Source organism: Loxodonta africana, chromosome 21, assembly GCF_030014295.1.
Source record: "Loxodonta africana isolate mLoxAfr1 chromosome 21, mLoxAfr1.hap2, whole genome shotgun sequence".
NCBI lineage: Eukaryota > Metazoa > Chordata > Mammalia > Proboscidea > Elephantidae > Loxodonta > Loxodonta africana.
In genome coordinates this window covers 32,435,044-32,461,594 of record NC_087362.1, presented here as the reverse complement: position 1 = coordinate 32,461,594, position 26,551 = coordinate 32,435,044, and the positions used below count along the sequence as shown (strand labels likewise).

Sequence of the window (26,551 nt, the reverse complement as noted above, 5' to 3'; positions counted from 1 at the left end):
AAAGAACACAGTGCTCAAGGCAAACCATTTTTTTTTTTTTAATAGTTAAGCTAGACTATTGTTTACTTTTAAGAAGACTTCAGGGGATTTTTTGCTTTAAGTTTTAAAGATTAACTCAGGGCAATAGTTTCAGGGGCTCACCCAGGCTCCATGGCTCCAGAAAGCCTGGATTCCATGACAGCTTGAAATTCTGTTCTGAATTTTCCCCCTTTTGATCAGAGTTCTTCTATAGAATCTTTGATCCAAATATTTAGTAATGGTAGCTGGAAAGCATTATTAAGTCTTGACAGCTAGTAAAGAAAATCTTCCCTTCCTTTTTTTCTTTTCTAAGAATATCTTAGTTGTTCCATGTGAAGGATGCATTGTTTCTTGTCACCTTTTACTTGTAGGTTTCAGCCCTTCAGGGTCCCATCCCAAAAGGGGTGTGACTTACTAGGGTCCCTACCCTTGGCAAGACCTGAACTCCAACACTTGTCTCCCTTGCTCCCTTAGGCTATTTCTGAAGAAGTAGAGTAGGGAGGTAGTCTTGCTCATCTATGAATCACTTCTTATTTCAAAGCTATAATAACTAAAATAGTATAGAATTTTTGCAGGGATAGAAATTGATAAATGGAACAGAACAGAGAGATCAGAAACAGACTTATGCATGATTGGGACTTTGTCAAGACAGATCAGCAGGAAAAGGAGGCACTGTCCAACAAATGGAGCTGGAAAATGCATAACCAAATGGAAAAAGATGAAATTAACTTCCTACCTCACACCATATACACAATGATTTTCAGAACCAAAACTGTAAACATTTTAGTAGAAGATTTGGGTATGGTTGATTGGATCATAGTTCCAGTTCTTCTCCCCCTTCTGTCACAGAATTACACGTGTATATGTTTGCTATGTAGGTTTGCAATACCTCCCAGCAGAGTAGACAAAGTACATGTCCCCACTTCATTGGCTTTGAGGTTGGCCATGATACTTGCTTTTGCCCATGGAATATTGGCAGAAATGACAAAATCAGAGGTCATGATTTGTCTTGGTGTCTAGTGTTTCTGCGGCGTGATGGATTGCTTTTATATAGCCTTTCTTGCCATGGTCTTGTAACTCCCACCAAATGATTGGGTGGAACTATTCAAATAAGGTGCTTGCGGCCCACCAAGGGGATTGGACAGCTTGCTAATAATGCAAATAAGGTGCATGGCACCCTTGTGGGGGTAACCAAACAAAACCAAACCCAGTGCCGTCAAGTCAATTCCAACTCATAGCGACCCTATAGCGACCCTATAGGACAGAGTAGAACTGCCCTATAGAGTCTCCGAGGAGCACCTGGTGGATTTGAACTGCCCACCTCTTGGTTAGCAGCTGTAGTACTTAACCACTACACCACCAGGGTTTTCCTTGTGCGGGTAGGACCATGCAAATAAGGTGTATGGAATCCTACAAGGGGATTAGTCAGCTTTGCCATCCTGTTAGGCTTAAAATGAACCATCCCAGAAGCAGAAAGAGGGACCCTCACTACCACCAAGAAAGAAGAGCCAGGAGTGGAGCATGCCCTTTAGACCCGGGATCCCGTGCTGACAGCCTCGTAGACCCAGGAGACAGGGAGGTAGAGAGAGAGAGAGAGAGAGAGAGAGGTTTAACACCAGAGATGGTATAAGACAGTGAGAAACAGCAGTAGAGAAACGGAGGCAGCAGAGGCAGTAGAACTAGGAGACTGGCAGGAAACAGTACAGTGGATTTCCTGGCCTGTGGAGTGAGAAAGCTGAGTGCCTTCAGGCAGTAGGCTTGTTGGCAGAGTCGGTTGCCTGCAGGACTTGTTAGTGAAGCTCAGCTTGCCAATCTAGCGAGAGAGCTGAGCACCTTTGGGCAGGAGAGTGAGGTGTTTCTGGGCACTTGTCAGCAGAGCTAGGCTTGCTGACCCATGGAGTGAGAGAGCTGAGCGCCTTCAGGCTGAGGCTTCCTGGCAGAGCGGGGTGCCCCTGGGCACTTACTGGCAGAGCTAAAGAACTTTGTAACACTTGTCCAAGCAGGACAGAGGCCGGGCCAAGGGCTAGAGAGAGACCTGCCAGCAGGCATAGCTGAGGAGAGGCTGCCTTGATTGAAGAACTGTATCCTAAGTCGTTTCTGATGATGAATTGTAAACTGCTACTTACCTAATAAATCGCATAACTGTGATTATGGTCTGTGAGTTCTGTGAGGCCATTGCAAAGAATTATTAAACCCAGCAGAGAAGTAGAGAATGTCATGGGAAGGATGGCTGGTTTCAGAATTGGTTAAAAGTTTGGAGAAAGGAGGCATGTCTGACCTCCGCTTCCTGGAAATTAGCCTTGGGCTGTTGATCTTGTTTCTCCTTCCCTCTTGTGAAGTTAGAGAAGGTCAGATGCCTCCACCATGCCACCATTTTTATAGCTTCTAACCACCCACTGTGAGAAGAGTGTGCCCCAGGTAGCCAACCATCCCAGTGGGAGAGACTCTTGAACCAGTCCTAAACCCAACCCCTAGACTTATGCTGGACTACCCTTGCCAATACGCGGGCTTGTGAGCAAGAAAATCAAATGTTTGTATTGAAGTCACTGGGATGTTGAGGTTCTTTGCAAGGCAGCATTACTGTGGTAAAACCTGGAGTAGGGAAGATTTCCAAACAAGACACCTGAAAAGATGGATAAGTTTGAGTGTATTAAAATAAAGAACCTCGGTTCATCAAAAGAACCTAAAAGGAAGGGAAAAGAGAAGTTATACACTGGGGGGAGATATTCTTAATATACACAAAGATTTAGCATCAAGAATATATAAAGAACTCCTATAAAGTAGCAAGAAAAATGTAAACAATTGTTATGGATTGAATTATGTCTCCTCCCTCTCCCCCCGCCCAAATATGTGTTGTAAATCCTAACCTCTGTGCCTGGGGTTATAGTCCCATTTGGAAATGGGTTGTCTTTGTTATGTTAATGAGGTAGGATTAGTGTAGTGTGTATCTTGAGTGAATCTCTTTTGAGATATAAAAGAGATTAAACAAGCAAATAAGCAAGCAGTGATGGTGGGGGCGGGGGGGGGGTGGAAATAGATGCCAAGACACATGGAGATCTCCAAGGAACCACGAAGCAGAAGCTGAAGAGACAAGGACCTTCCTCCAGAGCCAACAGAGAGAGAAAGCCTTCCCCTAGGGTCGGCGCTGAATTTGGACTTCTAGCCTCCTAAATTTTGAGAAAGTTAATTTCTATTTGTTAAAGCCATCCACTTGGGTTATTTCTGTTACAGCAGCACTAGATAACCAAGACTACAAACCAGTTAAAAGAGAGGGCAAAAGGCATGAGCAAGTATTTCAGAGAAGACAGAGCACTATGCCTGTGAATATAGGAAAGGATGATTGGGGACTGCAAACCCAAACCACAAAGGGGTACTACTTCACACCCACTCTGTCGGTATAAGGTGGGTCTATAAGGTATCAACTGGGGCTGTCAGGGGGATTAACCACTGCCATCGAGTTGATTCCAACTCATAGCGACCCTGTAGGACAGAGTAGAATTACCCCATGAAGTTTCCAAGGCTGTAAATCTTTACAGAGGCAGACTGCCACATCTTTCTCCCGTGGAGCAACTGGTGGGTTTCAATCGCCAGCCTTTTGGTTAGCAGCCATGGGCTTCAATCATTGCACCACCAGTGCTCCATCCAGGGGAGTTGGGGAGGAGCAAACTACCCCAAAGGGAGGGCAAAGTCCTACAGATACGCAGATTAAAGGCTGTTGAGCTGAAAAAGTCTTAGTCTAGGTGTCAGTTTAGCCTGGTTTGCAACCACTGAGAGATGAGACTTTGGGGAATTGAGGTTAAGCTGGGAATTTTTAAAATCATCTTTTCCCTAGCACTGACACTGGTACTTTTCAAGTTGTCAGATGCTAATTGACTGATGGGTCAGGTGATGTTTCTTAAATCCCTCTACCGATGAGTAATCTGAAAACAAGCTCGAGGCCAGGGACTTTGATTCTTCCCCCTCTTTTTCTCTCTCTCCACTACAACCCTCACCTGGCTGTCACACATATTCCCTACCTCATTACCATGTCACCACTGGTACTGTTCTTTGGCTAAGAAATTCTGCTAAATTGGTGGAGTGAAATAAATATTGGACGAAGAGGCAGGAAACCAGCTCTGCCACAAATCAGCCACGTGACTGCGGGCATGTCACTTAACCTCCTTAATTCTCCATTTTCTCACCTATAATATGTAGCTGGACCAGGCCTCCTAGGGGACTTGTAGAAATAATGTATGTATCTAATTCTTTCATAGAAGTATCCCCAGGTTTCCTAAACATTCCCCTCCCAGTGGCATTGTCAGTGCCCTCGATTAGTTACTAAAATTTGAAAAAGGATCATTTCAGAGACATGGATGTTGGTGTCATTTCTATTGTTAGTAATATCCCTAATAACCATAGTCTTTTTTAAAGGAGTGTGCTCCCCAACACTGAAAGTATTTCAATGGGCTTCCAGGAATTCTCTGGAAAGTGTTCCTGTTTTGAGTGAGACATCAGACTACTCAGGACTTGGCAAACTAAGGCCCTTAGGTCAAATCCAGCCTGACGCTTGTTTTCTTAAATGAAGTGGAATATAGCCATGTTTTTTCACTCACTGACATATCATATATGGGTGCTTTCACACATAGTCAAGGAGTTGTGACAGAGACCTTATGGCCTGCAAAGCCTAAAATATTTACTATCTGTCTGTTCCCTAGACTAGATGATTGTTCAAATTTATTCTATCACTTGAATTTAGGGTTTGCAATGTAGGTTGTTTAATAATCTTCCTTTGCGTTCTTCATCTGGGACATGACTACATTAGACTAGACTGAAGGAGATAATTTTCTCATTAAAATTATCCTGTTTTTCAATGTTAAAACCAGTTGCTGTTGAGTTGATTCCAACTCATGGAAACCTCACGTGTGTCAGAGTAGAAATGTATTCCACAGGGTTTTCAATGGATGTTTTTTTTCAGATGTAAATTGCCAGGCCTTTCTTCTGAGGAAGCCCTGGGTGGACTTGAACTTTCAACCTTTTGGTTAGTAGCTGAGGATATTAACCATTTACACTACCCAGGGACTCCTTTTTAATATATAGCTACCATATGCACACATGAGGTCTCCATGAATTAGAATTGACTCAATGGCAACTAAAAACAACAAAAAGTTGTTCTATTCACAACACGGGAATGGTAAGAAAGTTTAGATCCCACTAATTCTACTGGAAAACTTTAATGCAGAAGGTATCCCCCTAATCATAACTAATCAATCGTAGACATAACAAACTGCAGGATTAGACTCCTAAGAACGTTACATAGAGTACCCGACAGACTCTAATGTAAGTATGTTTAAATAATTCAGTGTGTGAAATAATCTAAAATATAAGACAATAAACAAGCATAATTCCAGAAATAAAACAGGTAGTAATTGAAATTAAAAACTCAGTGGAAAATACTACTAGAAAGAATTTTAAGAGTCTTGGAGTCCAGCATACACTTCCTAGGAGTTGCAGGGGGAGAGGGGAGAGAGAATGGAGGAGAAGCAATACTGAAAGAGAGAATGCGCAGAGAACGTTCAGAAATGATGAAAGATAGGAATTTTCAGTTCAGGAAGTACAAAACAAAATAAATAAAAATAAGTCCACGGTGTAGTAAAACTGTTGTTGTTGGATGCTGTTGAGTTGGTTCCGACTCGTAGCAAGCCTGTGTACAACAGAACGAAACACTGCCTTGTAGTCTTGCACCATCCTCACAATCATTGTTATGCTTGAGTCTGTTGTTGCAGCTACTATGCCAATTCATCTTGTTGAGGGCCTTCCTCTTTTTTGAAGACCCGCTACTTTACCAAGCATGATATCCTTCTCCAGGGACTGATTTTTCCTGATAACATGTGAAAAGTATGTGAGATGTAGCCTTGCCATCCCTGCTTCTAAGGAGCATTCTGTTTGTACTTTTTCCAAAACAGATTTGTTCATTCTTTCGGCACACGATGGAATATTCAATATTCTTTGCCAACACCACAATTCAAAGGTGTCAATTCTTCTTCAGTCTTCCTTATTCATTGTCCAGCTTTCCCACGCATATGAGCTGATTGAAAACACCATTGCTTGAGTCAGGCGCACTTTAGTCTTCAAGGTGACACCTTGGCACAGTGGTTAAGAGCTCGGCTGCTAGCCGAAAGGTTGGGATTTTGAATCCAATCAGCCACTCCTTAGAAACCCTATGGGGCAGTTTTACACTGTCCTATAGTGTCGCTATGAATCAGGATCAACTCCAAATAGGGGGTAGTAAAAATGCAAAACACCAAAGACAGAGGAACTATCTTAAAAGCAGCTAGGGAGCAGAGATGTCCACAGAAGAAGGCTGATTAATCTGATGGTGGGCCTCTGAACAGCAGCTCTGGAAGCCAGAAGACAGTAGAATAATATTGTCAAAGAGATGCATGAAAATAACTGTCAAATTAGAATCTAAATCCAGTTAAACCATCATTGAAGAGTGATGATGGAACAGGCAATTCAAAGACTGAGAGAAGTTCATCATTGTGGGTCTACACTGAAGATTTTAAAGGCTGTATTCAGGAATAAAACAATTAAATGCAATAGAAGATCTACCCAAATCTCAGATTGGTACAGTACAGATGTCATTATATCTTTTTGAGGTCAGAGAAGTGTTCACAGGCTGGACAGATAGACACGAAGGTAGCTAACGGTGAGTGCCTGGAGTTTTTTTTGGAGTTTGGCATTATCAGCCCTCAGAGTGATTTTCATCCCTGCGCTCGGCAGTGGGTTGCTGGCTTAGATACAGAACGCTTGCTGAAGTGAGGTTTTCTTTACCTTCATAAATTTGGGAAACTGATGGGAATCTGCTTGTTCATTTTCTCCCTAAGCGGAAGGGAGAAGATTTTATAAGAAATGTCTTTTTCAGCAAATTTCATGTATTTTTTTTTAACCTCTCATTTTTTTTCCCTCAGTTGTAACACGTCTACATGAAATTGGCCACAGGAAGGAAGCCCTGTTCAAGAAGCTATTTTTTGAACATCCCTTTATACTCGATTTCACAACAAGCATACATTTATGTGAAGAGACTGAGACTTCATGCCCTCAATGGCAGCTATAATTTGGAAGTCAAATGCTAAAAGGAAGCAGTTCTAGCTTGTGTGTGATTCCCAAAGGTACGAATTAAATACTTACCTAAAGAAAGAAACTTTCAGAACTAAGAGTCCAAATACTTCTAGAAATAATCCTGGAGTAGGAGGTCAACAAATGAGATTCTACAATGGGGAAGTTAAGAGTTTGGAGAAGGAGCACAAAAAATAGAATGACCCAACCACTGGGGGGCTGGGGTACCAGTGACCTGGGTTCACTGTTTTCAGAAGTATTCATTTGCTTAGAATGGGGATCCCGGGGTCTTTTGTTTATGGCACTAAAGAAAATACAGCCTTGGCATCTTATATACTACTGTCAATGAGTCACTACAATGCTTGTGCTGGTCCACAGAGGTGCAGCGGAGGGTAAAGCTCCAACCTACCCATCTGTCTTGCCTTTGTAAGCATGCATAGAGTTGGCCTTAGTCATTAAGTTAGTGTTAATCATTTAAGTTGCAGGCACAATAGAAATCATCTTGGCATCTTGTCCCCTGCGTCCCATCATTATTCATATTCCTTCCTTTCTCATCTCTGTTCCACATCTCTCTCTCATGTCTTTCTCTCTCCCTTCTTCTTCTTCTTTTCCTCCTTGTCCTTCTCATCTTCTTCCTCATCCTTCTCCTTTTTCTTCTTATCCCTCCCCTACCTTGTTCCTTTCCTTTGTGGTATCTGCACAATCTTTAATCCTATATCCATTTGTTTCATGTCTGTCTCCCCTATTGTCCTACAGACTTCGTCTTCTTGCTCTCCACTGTATTCCTAGAACCTGGAAAGGAGTCTTGGCTAAATTATCCTCAGAATGAAAAATTCTCTCCTTTCATCCTTTCTTCCCACTTGCAGGCCATGTATTAGTCCAATAAAAGAGTAAAAAATACTGACACACTATTCTAGCATCAGGGGCTTCCTGGTGTGCTCAGAGGCAGCTCGTACACCAGACTTTATGGGACACTATGCTGTGGGCAGGCGCCGGTCTCTGTGGGGCCGCCAGAAAGCAAGGCTTTGTGAAGGCCCTGCTTCCAGGCATGTCACCAGCCTCTCAGTGAGCCCCGCCTCCTGGTGACCTCTTGACTCCAACCAAGGGGCTACTGAGTTCCTCAGCTTTGTCCTTAGAGAGTCTGTGGGCCTTCTCTTCTGGTTGCTTCTATTTTCTTGGTGAACCAGGAACAAGAACAAGGAGGTGTTGGGGGCTTAAGGAGTGAGAAGAATGTATGAGAGTGTCTAGGGGAGTGGGAAAGCACTAGAGAGATGTGCAGGTGGCTGCAGCAGGAAACCCTGAGGTCAAGGTCATGATGAAAAAGAGGTCAGCCAGCACAGTTATGTGTCCTTCTCTGTGGTGCTCAGCTACTGGGAACCAGTGTGGAGAGAGCCAGGGTGGCATGTAACCAGAACTGGAGTTTGTTCAGTGGGTGAGACTCTGTGGGAAAATGTTCCCTTCCTTTTCTGCAGAATGGGTGGGACGGCCCACTGCTGAGGGATGGTGGTTGCTTTGGAGATGGGCAAGGAGCTCATGTACAGACACTAGCTCAGAACATTCTCATCAGAACCCAGATAAACTGCACCAGGCGTTAATTTAGAAATCTCATCTGCAATGCACCTTCCTTCAAGGCCACCTTTGTTTAAATCTCAGCTCAGGCAACACGTGGCAGGAAGGAGGTGAAAGGCAGGTGGGGAGTGAACAAGGAAAGACCCAGGACCTTTGCCCCAGCCCTGCCGCAGGCCTGATTCCCCTACTAGAGAATAGTGTTTGAACAGAGAACTTACTACACGCGGTATTTTTAAATTTGTATTGTGGCAAAATATACGTAACAAAGCATTTCAACCATTTTTAAGTGTACAATTTAGTGACGTTAACTACAGTCACCATATTGTTCAACCATCACCACGGTTTCCAGATTTTCTCAACACTCTTAACAAAAACTCGGTGCCCTTTAAGCACACCCCATTGGGCCCACCAACTCCCGGTAACCACTGATGAACTTTGGTTTTTATGCATTTTCCTATTCTTACATTTCATATAGCGGAATCATACAATATGTGTCCTTTTGTGTATGACTTATTTCACTCAGCATAATGCTTTCAAGGTTCATCCATGTCATAGCATGTGCCAGAACTTCATGTCTCTTAATGGCTGAGTAATATTCCATACTACACACAACCTTGACCTCTAAGGCAAAGTCCTATTATCGTTATACTCATGGCAATTGCGTGAGTGTCTAAGAGCTTAGCAGATGGGGGCTCATGGAAGTTCAAGTCCTCAGGAAACTTCCAGGCCGGTTGTAAATGGATGGGCTGGGGCAGGAACGCAGCAGCACAGGATAGTTAATCAGCCCAGAAGTTGTTTCCTACACAGACGGAGTGGACCTGACTATGTGTGGTCTGTCTGCCCTCTGATGACAAGCAGCGGGGAAGCCCAGCCTGGGAGACCAGTAAGCCCAGTTTCTGTCTGCTGCGGATTGCTTCTGACAGGTATGTTCTCGAGTGCCTTTTAAGGCCATGGCTGTGACTCAGGCCACCCAAGGGACTCCCCAGTTTCCTGCTAGGGGAGGTCCCGCTGATGGGAAGTGCTGCCTGATACCCAGTTTCCTTTCTTATCAGTCTCATTTGCATCCTACTGCTCTGGTATTTAAAGATGGTCAGAAAAAGCCCTTCCTAGGGATTTCTGGTGCTTTGGGCTTTTGCTCCTGGGACCTTTCAGAGGGGGATCCATGAGAAGAGCAGGTGTCCTCAACCTGGAAGATTTCCCAGCTGAGGCTTGAGCTGAGGCAGTGGCAGGTCAACAGTGCCCCCTGCCTGACTCATTCCCACCCCCCAGGACAACAGCACACAGTCATTTTAGAGACCACCAGGCCCATCATCAGGACTCTACATCGGGTCATCTCATGCGGAAGGCTCCTGCCTCTGTCCCCTGCTGAGAGAGTCTTCCACCTCTGAAAAAGAACTTGTCTGCTACAGACCAGTGCTAAATAGGCCACTGAGGTTTGGGGCAGGGTGAAGGTTGGGGAGTGGAGGGAGAAGGGAGTGACGGGAAAGAGCTTCAAAGGAAACTGAACCAGAAGGAAGACATGTAACTCAGAGATTATCGATGAGCAGTGATTCCGCCCCCCAGGGCCATGTCTGGGGGTATTTTTAGTTGTCACCGTGGGGGAGGAGGGTTATTACTGGCAGCTTTTTTTTAGTGAGTAAAGGCCAGAGATGCTGCTAAATGTCCTACAATGCCCAGGACACAGGACAGCCTCCCCCTCCACCCCACCCCTTCCAACAGAGAATGTTGCAGCTTCCAATGTCAACGGTGCTGAAGTGGAGAAGCCCTGATAGAACTGGAAGGACTGGCTGAGGCCTGGAGTTTGAGGGGCCTTTATCTCCGAATGAGCCCTACGGGAACAACACTCATGGGACTCAGAATTTCTCCAGGGGACAGAACTCCATTTTTTCCCTGAGCTGCAAAGTGCATGATGTGGCCCGTCAGCCTTTAGGAAACGTTGGTATTCAGGCTCTGGGCTCTCTGTCTGAGTCTTTCCTTCTCCACGAAGAATCCTTTTCGATTTCCCCTTATCCAAACAGGAAAGGGTCCATCAGTCACTTTCCCCTTAACACAAATGATTTTATACCCTACATTGCCACTCTTTAGATAGTCACAGGTGGACATGTTTCTCTAACGGTGCTGTGAAAGTTCTGTCTGGTGCTTTAGCCCTCTCTTCACTAGGGCTCCCGGTGGCCCTGGTGACAGCTCACCAAGTGTCTGCCTGGTTAGTGCATGTCCACTAACTCAGCACAGAGGGCTCAGTCCTATGGTGGCCTACCTTCCAGCTCTTCACGGGGTCTGTGGTAGGTGAGCGCAAACATGTAGGCAGGTTTCTGCTTTGCTAGACTTTCTAGGTGGAATACAAGGACCTGACCACCATGGCAGTGAGGAAAGGAAGTTGGGGTAGGAGCAATCAATTAGGGGAGAGGCAGGTCTGGGCGTTCAAGGAAATCCACAAGTCAGGACTGGATGGGTGTAGGCATTTGTGGGGAAGAACAAAGACTCTGAAAATTGTCATTCAGCCTGTACTTGTGGAGTGAAGACAATAGTCTCCTCTTGGTGGGTAATAGGGGCAGCACCACTCATTGGGGATGACCAGTCAGAAGGATGGTGCCAGCACCCCGAGCTATTTCCAACGGTGGGTGGTGATCTTCTGGAAGCGAGATTGGAGCGGTGTGTCTGGTAGTGATGTTTCCTCTCCCTTCCACATGTGTCACCCCATAGTGGGCATTACTCACATAGGACCCTTCTTCTTCAGGAGTGCCCATGATGTGAATTTTAGCCAGATTTAATCAGGAAACAAAAGATGAGGGATGGGGTTCTTGTGTGTATACACAAGATGGCTGAGGCTATGGGTCTGGGATGCCTATTGGGGAACACAGTTTGGAAAGTACATCCTGACATGGCAGCTAAGAACCAAACCCTTGTGAGCATGTGGTCAGACCCCGCTAATAAGAAGAGAAACTGAGAGCCTCAGCCAATGAGTGGGAGGTGTGCCACGGTGGGGCCGGGAGCATGGGGATGATGGAAAGCATCAGGAAAACTCTGAAAATTCTCAGAATGTTTTGCTTTCACTCACTTCTATTTAGAGGAATCCTCTGGCAAAATGAAATTGAAATCTCACTTCCCCACTGGTGGCCTCCCGGTGCCTGTGTATGTGGACATGCCCTTGCTTACAGACTCCTATTGGTTGCATGTGCCGATGCTGTTATGGGGAGTCAGCTTTGCTGAGGTATCATTTACATACTATAAAACTCGTTAATTTTAAGTGTACAACTTGATGAATTTTGACAGATGTGTATAGTTATGTAACCATTGCAATCATGATGTCGAATATCTCCACCATCCCCAAAAATTCCCTCATGGCCCTTTGCAGTTAACCCCTTCCATCTACCCCAGGCCTCCTGGCAACTATCAGTCTGCTTTCAATCACTGTGGTTTTGGTTTTTCAGTTAGCAGCTGAGGATGTTAACAATTTGCACCACCAGGGATGTGTTTGTATATAATGTATATAAATTATTTTGTGTCTCACCTCTTAAATTTAATATAATGCTTTTAAGATTCAGACATATTGTTCCATGTACCAGTAGTTCATTCCTTTTATTGCTGAATAGTATTCCTTTGTGTGGATATATCACATATTGTTTATCCATTCACCAGTTGATGAACATTTGAATTGCTTCCAGTTTTTGGAGATTATGAATAAAGCTGCCACAAGTATTTTAGAGGATCCCTGGTGGCACAGTGGTTAAAGCACTCAGCTGCTGGTAAAAGGTTGGTGGTTCGAACCTACTAGCCACTCTGCAGGAGAAGGGTGAATCAATGTGCTTTCACAAAGACTACAACCTTGGAAACCCTGTGGGGCAGTTCTACTCTGTCCTATACGGTCGCTATGAGTCAGAATCAATTCAATGGCCATGGGTTTGGTTTTGGTTTAAGCATTTGTTTACATAATGTAGACGTGTGTTTTCATTCTTCTGGGTAAATACCTAGGAATGGAATTGCTGGACCATGTGGTCAGTTTATGTTTAACTTCTTAAGAAACCGCCAAAATATTTTCCAAAGTGGCTGTACCATTTTGTATTCCCACCAGCTGTGTATGAGAGGTTCAGTTGCTCTACATCTTTGCCAAGACTTGGCACTGTGTGTCTTTTTAACTTTAACCATTCTAGTGATCACGTAGGTATATCTCATTGTGGTTTAATTTGTATTTCTCTGATGGCCAATGATGTTCTCATGCGCTTGTATGCCAACTGTATATCTTCTTTGATGAATTGTCAAATCATTAGCCCGTTTTTAAAAATTAGGTTGTTTGTTTTCTTATTATTGAGACACAAGAGATTTTTATATACTCTAGAAACAAGTTCTTTGTCAGATATATATTTTGCAAATATTCTCTGTGACTTGCCTTTTCATTTTCTTAGTAGTGTCATCTGAATAGCAAAATTTTATTTGATCAATTCTATTTATCGATTTTTTCTTTTATAGTTTATGCTTTCTGTGTCCTATTTAAAACTTTTTGTCTAACCTGAGATCACTTACAGCATGTTTATTCTATGCTCCTGGGAGTGCCTGGTGGGTGGGCCACAGGCTGATCCATCTGTAATCCCCACGTCCTTTCCTCCCCCTTGGTAGTACCAGGCTCCTGTTGGTCTTCCTGATTCTCCTGTGTCTTGCTTTGTTTATCCCTCCATTACTTCCATCCTTTCTCAAATGTACACTTTAAAAAATGTAACTTCGATAAAATGTATATAACATAAAATTGGCCGTTTTAACTCTTTTTTTGTGTACAGTTTAGTGGCATTAATTATATTCACCTTGTTGTGCTACTATCACCAGTATTTATTTATAAAACTTTTTCATCACCCCAAACAGAAATTCAGTGCCTGCTAAGTAATGACTCCCCTTTCCCCCTGTCCCGAACCCCTAACCTCCTTCCTCTGTCTATGAATTTGCCTATTCTGGTTACTTCATGTAAGTGGGATCACTAAATGCAGACTTTTAAATTCCCTCTTCTTCTATTTCTTTCAAATCTTGCCCATTTACCCCTAGAAAACCAGCCTGCTCTTTATGAAGCGCAACCCCTCACAACATCGTTTCTCAGACTGATAAGCTAAGAGGGGTGTTAGTGATAAAAGTGGTTTTAAAGCAAAGAAAACTGTAAGCTTTGAAGTGAGACACTAGAGGTAAGAGCTAGCTGGTAACAACAACCATGAGTACTTCTGAAAGTGACCAGATGTCCACCTGAAATCGTGCCAAAGTTGGTGTGCACTTGCTTGTCTTTCTCTAATTACATCTTTTTGTCAAGTATTTGCAATTGAGACAAGTACTTGTGTAGGCAGAATAACAGTCCCCCAAAGATGTCCACATCCCAATCCCCAGAACCTGTGAATGTATTAGGTTACACGGTATCTTAGGCTGGGTTCTCTAGAGAAGCAAAACCAGTAAAGCATATAAATACATATACAGAGAGATTTATACCAAGGAAATGGCTCACGAGGTTGTAGAGGCTGTAACATCCCAAGTCTGTGGATCAGGATAGAGGCTTCTCCTGATTCACATAGCTGCAGGGGCTGATGAACTCAAGATCAGCAGGTCAGAGAGCAGGGCTCTCGCTCACAGCCTGGGAAAATCAATGAATCCCAAGATTGGCAGACAAGACCAAAAGTAAGCTGCTAGTTCAAGTCCCAAGAATCAGGGGTCAGATGAACTGACCTTAAAATAGTGTGATTATTCTGGATTATCCTGATGGGCCCAGTGTAATCAAAAACCAAACCAAACTCTTTGTCATCGAGTTGATCCCGGGCCATAGTGACCCTACAGGATAGAAGAGAACTGGCCCATGGGGTTTCCAAGGCTGTAATCTTTATGGAAGCAGACTGCAACATCTTTCTTCTGTGGAGAGGCTGGTAGGTTCAAACCGTTGACCGTTAGGTTAGCAGGCGAATGCGTAACTACTGTGCCACGAATCACAAGGGCCCCTAAAAGTGGAAGCGGGAGGCAGGGGAGAGAGTCAGAGGGAGACGTGAATATGGAAGAACAGTCAGAGAGATATGACGTTACTGGCTTTGAAGATATTAGAAGCTGTAAAAGGCAAGGAAACGAGTTCTTCCCTGGAACTTCCAGTAAGGGCTGCAGCCCTACTGACACCTTGGTTTTAGCCCAGGGAGAGCTGGGGTAGACTTCTTATCTACCAGACTGTAAGGTAATAAATTTGCATTGTGTTAAGCCTCTAATAGTTTGATAATTTGTTACAGTAGCAATAGAAAACATATACATTACTTAGCCATTTCTTGCTCATTTTTTTCCTTCCTTGTTTCTTAGAATGGTAACAGAACTGCATTGCAAACTTACCTGTTTTCCTTTCACGTACTCTGAGAGTTTACCCACTGTTTTAAAGATTGTTTTTACAAGTAGAAAACAACTGCAATGGAATTTTTTTGGCATAACCTATGATTAAATTGACATTTTTTTCTATCTGAATCTGTGTGACACAATGCCAGATTATACAGGCATTCTTTAGACATATTACTAAAACTCACTGAAGACCACTGAACTTACAAAATGTCGAAGAAAAGTTGGTTATGTGCTAGAGAGAAGCACTTTATTCTGTGTTATTATGGAGGACAGGCCTTATTTCAATATTTGGATATTAAGTTGGAACAGATTTTGTCAAAACTCAACAGAGAATTTGCTAACCATTAAACTGCTAAAAAAAAAATGCTTTATGAGATAGCAAATTTCTTTTTACTGGAATAATTCAAAGAAGCTGTCAAGGGTGTTATGGAGGGGATTCCTGCCAGGGTGGGAATTTATGTGAGGTCACTCCTACAGTCCTTTCCAACACAAAGATGGTGAGATTTGATAATCTTGTAGAGCCTGAAATCTTGGTTTTCTTGCTCTGATGGCCCAATGCCCCATCCCAGTTGTCCGGTTCTTCCAGAGAAATAGATCATGGGAAATTAGGGCTGGCAGGGTCCTTGGGAACTCAGCTTGCTCTTTTTACAGATGTTGAGTTGATTAGTCCAAGGTCACACAGCTAGTCAATGGCAAGGGCAGAACTGGAACCCGGCTTTCTGATCTTTCTAGCTGCTCAGTTGTCTGGATCAATCACACCCATACTACCAACCTGCAAACTAGACTTGTTATTCTTTTCCTTGCCAGCCTTGTCATCTTTTGGGGACTGTGAGGAAAAATGGGGCCAGCCATCATTTCCAATTTCTTTTCCTTACTTTTCTCCTTAGCTCTCATTGATCCTGGGAGCCTGTCACCACATTTCTTTCCTGTTATCAATTCTTCTAATCCTTATTAAAAAAATTTTTTTTTGCGGTAAAATATATATAACAACAAGTGTACCATCTTAACCATTTTAAGTGTACAATTCAATGACATTAATTACATTCCCCATGTTGTGCTACCATTACCACCATCCATTTCCAAAAGTTTTTCATCACCCCAACAGAAACTCATTGCTCTTTCAGCAATAACTCCACATACTCCTTCGTCCTAGATCCTGGTAACTTCTAATAAACTTTGGTCTCTATGCATTTGCCTATTTTAGTCTTTTCTTTTAAGTGGGATTATAGAGTATTTGTCCTTTTGTGCCTGACTTATTTCACTCACTATAATGTTTTCAAGGTTCATCCATGTCGCAGCATGTTTCAGTACTTTGTACCTCTTTATGGTTGAATTCTAACCCCCATTTTTGGTGGGGAGGCGAATATGTATACCATGACTGTCTGGGTCTTGGAGTTAGTCTGTTAACTCCAGGAAATACTTTCAACCTTTAAACTGAGATTTGCTAAGCCATGATCACAATTAAGTAAAAATTATACAGGAAAGGAGCAGCAGAAAGTGCGAACAGTTGACTTGTTAGAGTGGCGGGAACGAGGAGTGATTTGCTTTCTTCTTTTTACGTTTTTCAGGATTGTTGTGTCATTAATTTTTAATTAATTACAAACTGCTGTGAGAAATATACCTAACTGTGTACAGGCTCCACTCTTTATCTTTTAGGTCAGAAAAATAATGCTTGAGAGCAGAAGGCTGCACAGCTGTTGCATCTGCTAAGTGTGAATGAAATTTAGAAAATAAAAGTGAGATTACTTAACATTGTTTGGGAAATGTTAGTCATTGTAATTAGGAAAGGGAAGCCAGACTTATAAACACAGGGAAAGAACAGCCCCTTTTTGTGGATGATGTAAGTACATGTATCATCATACTAATTAATAACTGATATTAATAACAATAAGGGAGGTCCATAGGTTGGCCAGTTATAAAACAAGTACTCAGGAGTCAATGTCTTCTTTTTAAACTAATGATGATAATTAGAAAATGTAACAGAAAAAAGATCCCATTCACAATAACAACAAAATGCATGCAAAAGCTAGGGAAAAATTCACGAAAATTGTGCAGGACCCCAAATGAAAAGAATTGAAGATGCTCTACTACAGGACGTAAAAGATACTTCGTTCTTGGGTTGTTGTTGTTAGGTGACATCGAGTCAGTTCTAACCCTTAGCAACTACATGTACAACAAAACGAAGCACTGCCCAGTCCGGTGCCATCCTCACAATCATTATGCTCGAACCCATTTGTGATGATTAAGGTTGTGTTGTCAACTTGGGTGGGCCATGATTCTAAGTGGTTTGGCAGTCATATGATGTTGTGATCACTTCCATGATGAGATTTTATGTAATGTGATTACCTCCGTGATGGGATCTGCTGTGAGTAGCCAATCAGTTGGAAGGGAGTTTCCTTGGCCATGAGGCCTGCATCAAGTGTAAGTGGACATTCTGGCAAGGCTCATGGGCTTTTGCTTACTCTAGATCCTGCAGCTGGCTCCTGTTTGTCTGACCTCCTGTTCTTGGGACTTGAGCTAGCAGCTTACCTGTGGTCTTGCCTGCTAATCTTGGGATTCTTCAGTCTTCTCAGCCTGTGAGCAAGAGCCCTGCTCTTTGACCTGCTGATCTTGGGTTCACCAGCCCCCATGGCTACGTGAATAAGGAGAAGCCTCAATCCTGATCTACAGACTTGGGACGTTCCAGCCTCTACAACTTTGTGAGCCGTTTCCTTGATATAAATCTCTCTCTCTTTATATTCGTGTGCTTTACTGGTTTTGCTTCTCTAGAGAACCCAGCCTAAGACAAAAGTGTTGCAGCTGCTGTGTCAGTCCATCTCATCAAGGGTCTTCCTCTTTTTTGCTGACCGTCTGCTTTAGCAAGCATGATGTCCCCCTCCAGGGAGTGGTCCCTCCTGATAACATGTCCAAAGTATACGAGTCTCACCATCATTACTTCTAAGGAGCATTCTGGCTGTTCTTCTTCCAAGACAGATTTGTTTATTCTTCTGGCAGTCCGTGGTATATTCAGTATTCTTTTCCAAAACCATAGTTGAAAGGTATCAATTCTTTGGTTTTCCTTATTCATTGTCTAGCTTTGGCACGCATACGAGGAGACTGAAAATACCATGGCTTGTGACATGTCCCGGGATTAGCAACCAATGTCACAAAACAATATGTGTACTAATTGTCTAATGAGAAACTAGTTCACTCCATAAACCTTAATCTAAAATAGAGTAAAAAAAATTAAGAAAAGAAAATACCATGGCTTGGGTCAGGCGCACTTTAGTCCTCAAGGTGACATCTTTGCCTTTGAACACTTTAAAGTGGTTTCTTGTGGCAGATTTGCCCAATGCAATGTGTCATTTGATTTCTTGACTGTTGCTTCCTTGGGTGTTGACTGTGGATCCAAGTGAAATGAAATCCTTGACAACTTCAATATTTTCTCCATTTATCATGATGTTGCTTATTTGTCCAGTTGTGAGGATTTTTGTTTTCTTTATGTTGAAATGCAATCCATACTGAAGGCTGTCTTTGATCTTCGTCAGTAAGTGCTTCAAATCCTCTTTGCTTTCAAGCAAGCAAGGTTGTGTCATCTACATATGGCAAGTTGTTAATGAGTCTTCCTCCAGCCTTCATGCTCCGTTCTTCTTCATATAGTCCAGCTTCTTGGATTGATACGTTTCAACAAACGGATGCAGCGATGGAAGTACTCACTCATTTATGCCAAGAAATTTGGAAAACAACTTCCTGGGCAACTGACTGGAAGAGATCCATATTTGTGCCCATGCCAAAGAAACGTGACCCAACAGAAGGCAGAAATTATCGAACAATATCATTAATATCACATACAAGTAAAATTTTGCTGAAGATTATTCAAAAGCATTTGCAGCAGTACATCGACAGAGAACTGCCAGAAATTCAAGCTGGATTCAGAAAAGGACACAGAACGAGGGATGTCATTGCTGATGTCAGATGGATCTTGGCTAAAAGCAAAGGATACTGGAAAGATGTTTACCTGTGTTTTAATGACTATGCAAAGGCATTCAACTATGTGGACAACAAATTATGAATAACATTGCAAAGAATGGGCATCCTAGAACACTTAATTGTGCTTGTGAGGAACCTGTACATAGACCAAGAGGCAGTTGTTTGAAAAGAACAACGGGATACCGAATGGTTTAAAATCAGGAAATGTGTGTGTCAGCGTTGTGCCCTTTCACCATATTTATTCAGTCTTTTTGCTGAGCAAATAATCTTGGGTAGAAAGATTATTCTCCATAAATTAAAAATTTAAGGTAATTCTAAGCAAATTACCAATGAGCTTTTAATTTTTTAAAAATCACAATTATTCTAAAATTATCTATAAGACTAAACATGGGCGGCTGGCCAGGAAATGTGTGTGTGTGTGTGTGTGTGTATGCAAGTGTGTGTATATGTGTTTGTCTAGCTTAAAAAATATTTTAAAATTTATATACATAACTTTTTTTTTTGCGTGTGCAGTCCTTTGAGTTTTGACAATTGTATAGGGTTGTGTAACCACCACAACCAGGACATAGAGCAGTTCCATTTTCCCCCAAATTCCCTTGTGCTCCTCTTTTGTAGTCAAACCCTCCTTCTACTCTTAATTCGTGACAACCGCAGGTCTGTTCTGTCTCTATGGTTTTGCCATCTCAAGAATATCATATAAATGGAATCATACATAATATAATATTTTGTGCCTGGCTTCTTTCACTTGCCTTAATGTATTTGAGATTCATCTATGTTGGATCCAAGTTGTTCCTTTTTGTTGTTGTGTAGGGTTCCATTGTGTGGATGTACCACAGTTTATCCGTTCATCCACTAGAGGACCTTTCAATTTTTACTGATTTTGTATAATGCTGCTATAAGTTTTATATACAGATTTTTGTGTGGACCTAAGTTTTAATTTCTCTAGGGTGAGAGTGACTATCCTAGCCTTATTCACAAACTGAGGGGAAAAGAAGCCTTTCAGCACTAAGTATAATGTTAACTTTTTTGTTGATGTCTTATCAGGTTACAGAAGTTCTCTTCTATTTCTAGTTTGCTGAGAGTTTTTATCACAAATGGGTAAGTATAGTCAAATGCATTTCCTGAGTCTGTTGAGATAATAATGTGTTTTTTTATTTCTTAGTCTGTTAATATGGTAGATTATATTGGCTGGTTTACAATTGTTTCACTAGCATTATATTCCAGGAGATCACGTCTTCTAGGGCATGATGTATTAACCTTGGTGCTGGCTTAGATTTACCAATATTTTTTTGAGGACTTTTGAATCTAAGTTCATGAGGGATATTGATCTGTAGTTTTCTTTTCTTGTATGGTCTTTTTCTGGTTTTGGTATGAGATTAATGCTGGACTCAATAAATGAGTCATTCAATGAAGTGTTCCCTCTTATTTTCTGGGAAATATTGTGTAAATTTTGGATTTTTCCTCTATTAAATGTTTGGTAGAATTTACCAGTGAAACCATCTGGGCCTGGAGTTTTCTTTCTTGGGGTGTTTTTTAACTGCAGACGCAATTTCTTTAGTAGACTGACTTAGGACTATTCAGGTTATCTATTTCTTTTTAAATTGATTTTGGTAGTTTGTGTCCTTAAACAAATTGGTCAGTTTCAGGTAAGTCGTTGAATGAAAGAATAAGTTATTATTCTTTCAATGTCTGTGGGATCTATAGTGATATCTAGTATTGTCTTCCTGATCTTGGTAATTTTTGTCTTTTCCCTTTTATTCTTGGTTAGTCTGCCTAGAGGTTTATCAGTTTTATTAATGTTTTTGAAGAGCCATCTCTTGGTTTCACTGATTTTCTCTCTTGGTTTTCTGTTTTCAGTTTCAGTGATACTTGTTCTTTATTATTTCCTTTTCTGCCTGATTTGGTTTAAATTGCTCTTTTTCTAGGTTCTTAAAGAGGAAGCTTAGTTATTTGTTTGAAAACTTTTTTTTTCTAATATAAGCATTTAATATCATAAACTCCCCGCTAAGCACTGTTTCATTGTATCCTACACATTTTGATGTGTTGTATTTTCATTTTCGTTCAGCTCAAAATGTTTTCTAATTTCCCTTGTGACTTACTTTTTGACCCAGGGGTTATTTAGAAGTGTGTTGTTTAGTTCCCAAATACTTGGGGGGGATTTTCCAACTATATTCCTGTCCTTGATTTCCAGTTTAAATCTGTTACGTTCAGAGAACATACTTTATATGATTTCATTTATTATAAATTTGTTAAGGTTTGTTATGTTACTCAGGATACGTTCTATCCTGTGAAAGTTCCATGTGCATCTGCAAAGCCTGTGTATTCTGCTGTCGTTGGGGGAGTGTTCTATTAATCTTCATTAGGTCAAGCTGGTTGATGGCGTTGTTCAGTGTATATTCTTGATGATTTTCTCTCTACTTGCTTTACCAATTACTGAGAGTGATGTGCTGAAGTCTCCACGTATAATTTTAGAATTTGTCTATTTCTCCTTTCAGTTCTACTATTTTTTCTTTACGTATTTTGAAGCTCGGTTAAGTACATATGCATTTGGGTTATTATATCATCTTGAAGGCAGTTCATCTTTTATCATTATGTATTACCTCTTCATATCTTGGTTATTTTCTTCGTTCTAAAGTCCGCTTTGTCTGATATTAGATAGCACTCCAGATTTCTTAAAAAAAAAAAAGCTTTATCGAGATACAATTCATATACCATACAATTCACCCATTTAAAGTGTACAAGTCAGTGTTTTTAAGAATATCCACAGGCTACAAAACGATAACCTTGATCAATTTTTTTACATTTTTTGTCTCCCTTGAAGGAAACTTTGTACCTATTAGCAATCAATCCCTATTTCCCTCCCTGCTCCTCCTGACTCCAAAGTAACCACTACTCTACTTTCTGTCTCTCAGTTTTGGACACTTCATATAAATGGAATCATATAACATGTGGCCTTTTGTGACTGACTTCTTTCATTTGGCATAATGTTTTCAAGGGTCATCCATGTTGTAACATGTATTAATACTTCAACCTTTCAATGATTGAATAATATTCTGTCATATGGATAGACCACATTTTATGTCTCTGTTCATTGGTTGATGGACATTTGCGTTGTTTCCAATTTTTGGCTATTATAAATAAGGCTACAATGAATGCCCACGTACCAGTTTTTGTGTGGATGCGCATTTTCCTTTCTCTTGGGCACATACCTAGGTGTGGAATTGCTGTAAAATGTGGTAATCTTGTGTTTAACTTTATGAGAAACTTTCTTTTGACTAGTGTTTCCATGCCATATATTTTTCCGTCCTTTAACTTTTAACTTATTTATATCATTGTATTTAAACTGGGTTTCTTGTAGGCAGCATGTAATTGGATATTTTCCAAAAATTCATCTGCAATCTCTGCCTTTTAATTAGTACATTTGACTGTTTACTTTTAACATAATTATTGATATGGTTGAGTTTTGGTCTTCCATTTTATTATTAGTTTTCTGCTGGTCTCCTGTTTTTCCTTCCTCACTTTCTTCTTTTCTGCCCTCTTTTGGATTACTTGAATGTTTTTAGTGTTCCATGTTAATTTGACTATTGCCTTTTGACTATATTTCTTTGTATAACTTTTTTAGTAGTTACTCTAGGGATTACAATATACATACCTAACTTTTCATCATCTACTTAGAGTTAATATTTTGCTACTTTGAGAAAAATGTAGAAAACTTTTAATAGTTGCTTTGAAGTCTTTGATAATTCCAATGTCTGGGTCATCTGAGGTTAGGTGCCTGTCGATTTTCTTTTTCCCTTGAAAATTGTTGAGATTTTTCTTGATTCTTTGTATGCAAAATTATTTTGACTTATACCGTAGACATTTTGAATATTATGTTATGAGACTCTGGTTCCCATTAAATTGCTCTAGAAAATATTTATTTTTCTGTCATATCAGGCTCTCAGCCTGGTTAGGTTCAGATCACAAAGTACTGACCTGCCTTCTGTGGGCTGTGGTTCCATGTCTGCTTAGTTTTCAAAGCTTCTGCAGTGTTAATCCGGTTCACACCACATGTACTCCACCCTGCAGCCAGTCGGACAACTGGGTGGGCGTCTACACTGTAGTTCAGTTCTCAAAGCCTTTGCTGCATTGCTTTGGGTCAAGTCTGTACACATGCAGCTTGAGGTCGAGCCCAGGGCTGTGCATACAGTTTTAAACGATCCTTTCTCTGCTCCTTATTCTACATGTTCTCCCCCATGGACCCGTTTTCCGGATGTTCCGGCTAGAAAGACATAGTTTTAGCCTCCCTGTGCCTCACTGGGTCTGCCCTGGGGTGAAATGGCAAGAGAAAAGAGAGAAAGAAAACATTGGGGATCCCTCTCACAATTGTCAGATGGCAAGAATCCCTCTTTCCAGTTCCTCTGGTCAGGGAAAAGGATTTTTCTCTGAGTCTTAGGTGTCTGCACATCTGCCACCCCCCCTCCCCCCATCTGCCATAGGAGTGCACATTTGTGATTGGAACTTGCCTGGGTCAGGGTCAGCAGAGTGGAAAGAAAAAAAACAAAGGGCTTTCTCCCGTTCTCTGTCCCTCAGTCCTCTGTCCCTCCCAGTCCTCTGGCCAGAGAGGAAGGTTTTTCTCTTGAGCCTTTTCTGTCCACACCTGCTGTAGTTCCAGGATTCTGGCTGCCCTAGTGTGCAAGACTAGAAATATGGGACAGAAAAAGCCCAGGAGGTTCAGCGTTCCAACAGTTGTTCTTTAGATTTTTATTTCCTTCCCCAACCCACCTGCTACTGTTTACTTTTCTGAGCCCTCAGAGAGTTGCTTCATGAGTTCTGTCCAGGGTTTGGGCTGTGACCAGAGACAGGATGGAGTGTGTTTACTCCATCACAGCTGGATCAGAAGTCTCAGGAAGCGTGTTTTAGACACATAGTGGTCCAAATAGTTTTGATAAGGAGGCAGGAACAGATAGGTGGAGGAAAAAGAAAACTGCAGAATAACCACACAGATCAAATGAGGATTGTTAGAGGATGCATTTTAAATCAATGAGGGAAACAGCAGCCTTTTCAGAATAGGATGTTGGGATAACTGCCTGGCCATTTGGGGTGAAAAGTGAGATCCATACCTTACTTCTTATATCGGAATAAATTCAGGAGAGAATAAAGTATTTATATGTAAAACACTAACAGAACTACTTAAGGAAAATTTGGTGAACCTTTTATAATTTGGGGGTGGAGGAGTCTTTTAGGAGCATGTCCTGAAATCTAGAAGCACAAAATAAAAGATTGATAAATTTGATTCCCTAAAAATCAAAAAGTTCTGCACAGTAAAACAAAACAAACACCATTAACAATGTTAAAAAGATAAACTGAGAAAGCATGTTTACAATATATGACAAAGAATAAAGATATATTTAAAAACCCTACAAATTAATAAAGGAAAAGAGAAATAGGCTAATAGCGAGCAAAGGTCATAAAATAAGAAGTAAAATAGCCTGTAATTACAGTATATGAAAAAGCGTTCAACCTAACCACTACTCAGAGAAGTGCAAATAAAAATAGCAGGGTGCCTTTTGTTTATTCAACCGGCAAAGATGAAAACACTGTGACAAATTGCAGGACACTGACCAGAGTATAAAATTTCCACATTTCTTGAGGGCAATTAGGAAATATGTTCAAAAAGTTCAAGTGCATATTCTTTGGCACAGTAATCCTAGACCTAGAAATTTATCCTAGGAGGTAACTGACAAGTTCACAGTTAAATGGACAAAGATGATCACCATAGTGTTTATAGTAGGAAAAATTGGAAACAACACAAATGTCCGATTTTAGGGAACTGGTTAAGTAAATTCTGACTTAGCCACACTCTGGGATATTAATCAACCTTTAAAAAGGATGATGTATGTCTACAATCACTAACATGCAATGATCTCTTAACATGCAATGATCACATCTTTCTGAGTAAAAGAGAGCAAATATAATTTGATTTTATTTACATAAATTTGTGTCTATTCTTTCTCTCTGTCCCTGTTTCTCTCTCTCTTCCTATCTACCTCTGTACTTAGCTATGCACCTAGCTATATGACCTATCTGTCTCCTTCCTTTGGAATAGTAATGAGTTTGGGAAAACGTTAATCAAATGTTGATGGTGGTTGTATTAAAAAAAAAAAATTAGGTGGTTGAATTTCAGGGAAATTTTTTTTTCCTCATGCTTTTCTATGTGTATCTTTTATCTCTATAAAAAGTAAAAATCAAACCAAAACAAATCCATTGGCGTTGAGTTGATTCCAACTCACAGTGACCCTATAGGACAGAGTAGAACTGTCCCATAGGGTTCCCAAGGAGTGCCTGGTAGATTTGAACTGCTGACCTTTTTGTTAGCAGCCGTAGCTTTTAACCACTACGCCACCAGGGTTTCTTTTTAAAAAGTATGGGCACTTTTAATAGAGGGCTACCCTGAAATTGGAGCGCTAGTGGCACAGTGGTTAAGAACTCACTGGCTAACTAAAGGTTGGCTGCCCAAATCCACCAGATGCTCCCTGGAAACCCTGTGGGGCAGTTCTACTCTATCCTATAGGGTCGCTAAGAGTCAGAATTGACTCGATGGCAACTGGGACTAGGACCCTAAAATCAATCAAAGATGGAGAGTGGGGAGATAAGACAAGTGAGTGAGAACAAGCAAATCTACAGAATTACATGGAAGTTGATCTTTATAGCCTCTTTCAACTTCTCAAAAAAATTTTTTTACAGAAAATGCTAATGCTTAATTTTTCAACAGAGAGGGAAATGTATTTGCATCCAAGTGCATTTATTCTTTTCTGCACATTCTTAAGAAAATAACAAGCTTAATTTTTTTGCTCTCCTATATTCCTTCATTAGCAGCTGACTTAAAATTTCAGAATTGGAAAATTTTTATTTTCATAAAATGAACATTTCGGCATTTAAGGAGAACAGAGAACCTTTTTTAAAAAAGGCATAAATCAAAGATGCCATGTGTAGGGGCTGGGTAGAAAGGCAAGAGAGGTCTAGGAGCTGAAAACATCCCTTTTCTAATTCTAAATGGAGAATGGGCTAAGGCATAGCCACACGAAGTTAACCATTTGAGGTACTAAACCCCCTCCCCCCAAAACAAAAACCAAACCAATAGCCATCCAGTCAATTCCAACTTAACTTTTAATAAAAATTATAGCGCTTAAAGGCCCCATGGCAGAGCTATAATTATTTTTAGACAAAGAATGTCAATTCATCTCCTATGTAAGAAAAATTACAACCTGCTTGTCAAGAGCATGAGAACTTGAGTGGAGTATTTTGCCTTTTCCCAACCCGTGGTCACCCTTGTGCAGTCGTGTGACAGGACTGAGAGGAAGCACATTCCCGGGGTCACACTCCCCTCTCCCAGGATGAACAGGAAGGAGCCCAGTTCCTTGCTGGAGCTACTCGCCCTGTCAGTGGGGTCAGCATCTTTGGAGCAAAGTTTTTGAGAAGTAACCAAGAGTGTCACATGTTATTGCCAAGAACAAGTGTGGATGGATTTCAAAACATGACCCTGGAGATCGCTCCACCAACCCCACTCAACCTCTCCCTCTGC

The 26,551-nt window shown here is 41.3% G+C and overlaps 1 long non-coding RNA gene across 1 annotated transcript in view; it reads left to right on the top strand.

The window, feature by feature from the left end:
• Nucleotides 1-18,911, top strand: part of LOC111752822 (uncharacterized) — a 47,091-nt gene extending 28,180 nt beyond the window's left edge. Inside the window, exons 2-4 of the long non-coding RNA XR_002787720.2 lie at nucleotides 6,966-7,166; nucleotides 9,490-9,605; nucleotides 11,751-18,911. This is a non-coding gene — a long non-coding RNA (uncharacterized LOC111752822). The remainder of the gene's footprint in view (nucleotides 1-6,965; nucleotides 7,167-9,489; nucleotides 9,606-11,750) is intronic.
• Nucleotides 18,912-26,551: the final 7,640 nt, after the last annotated feature.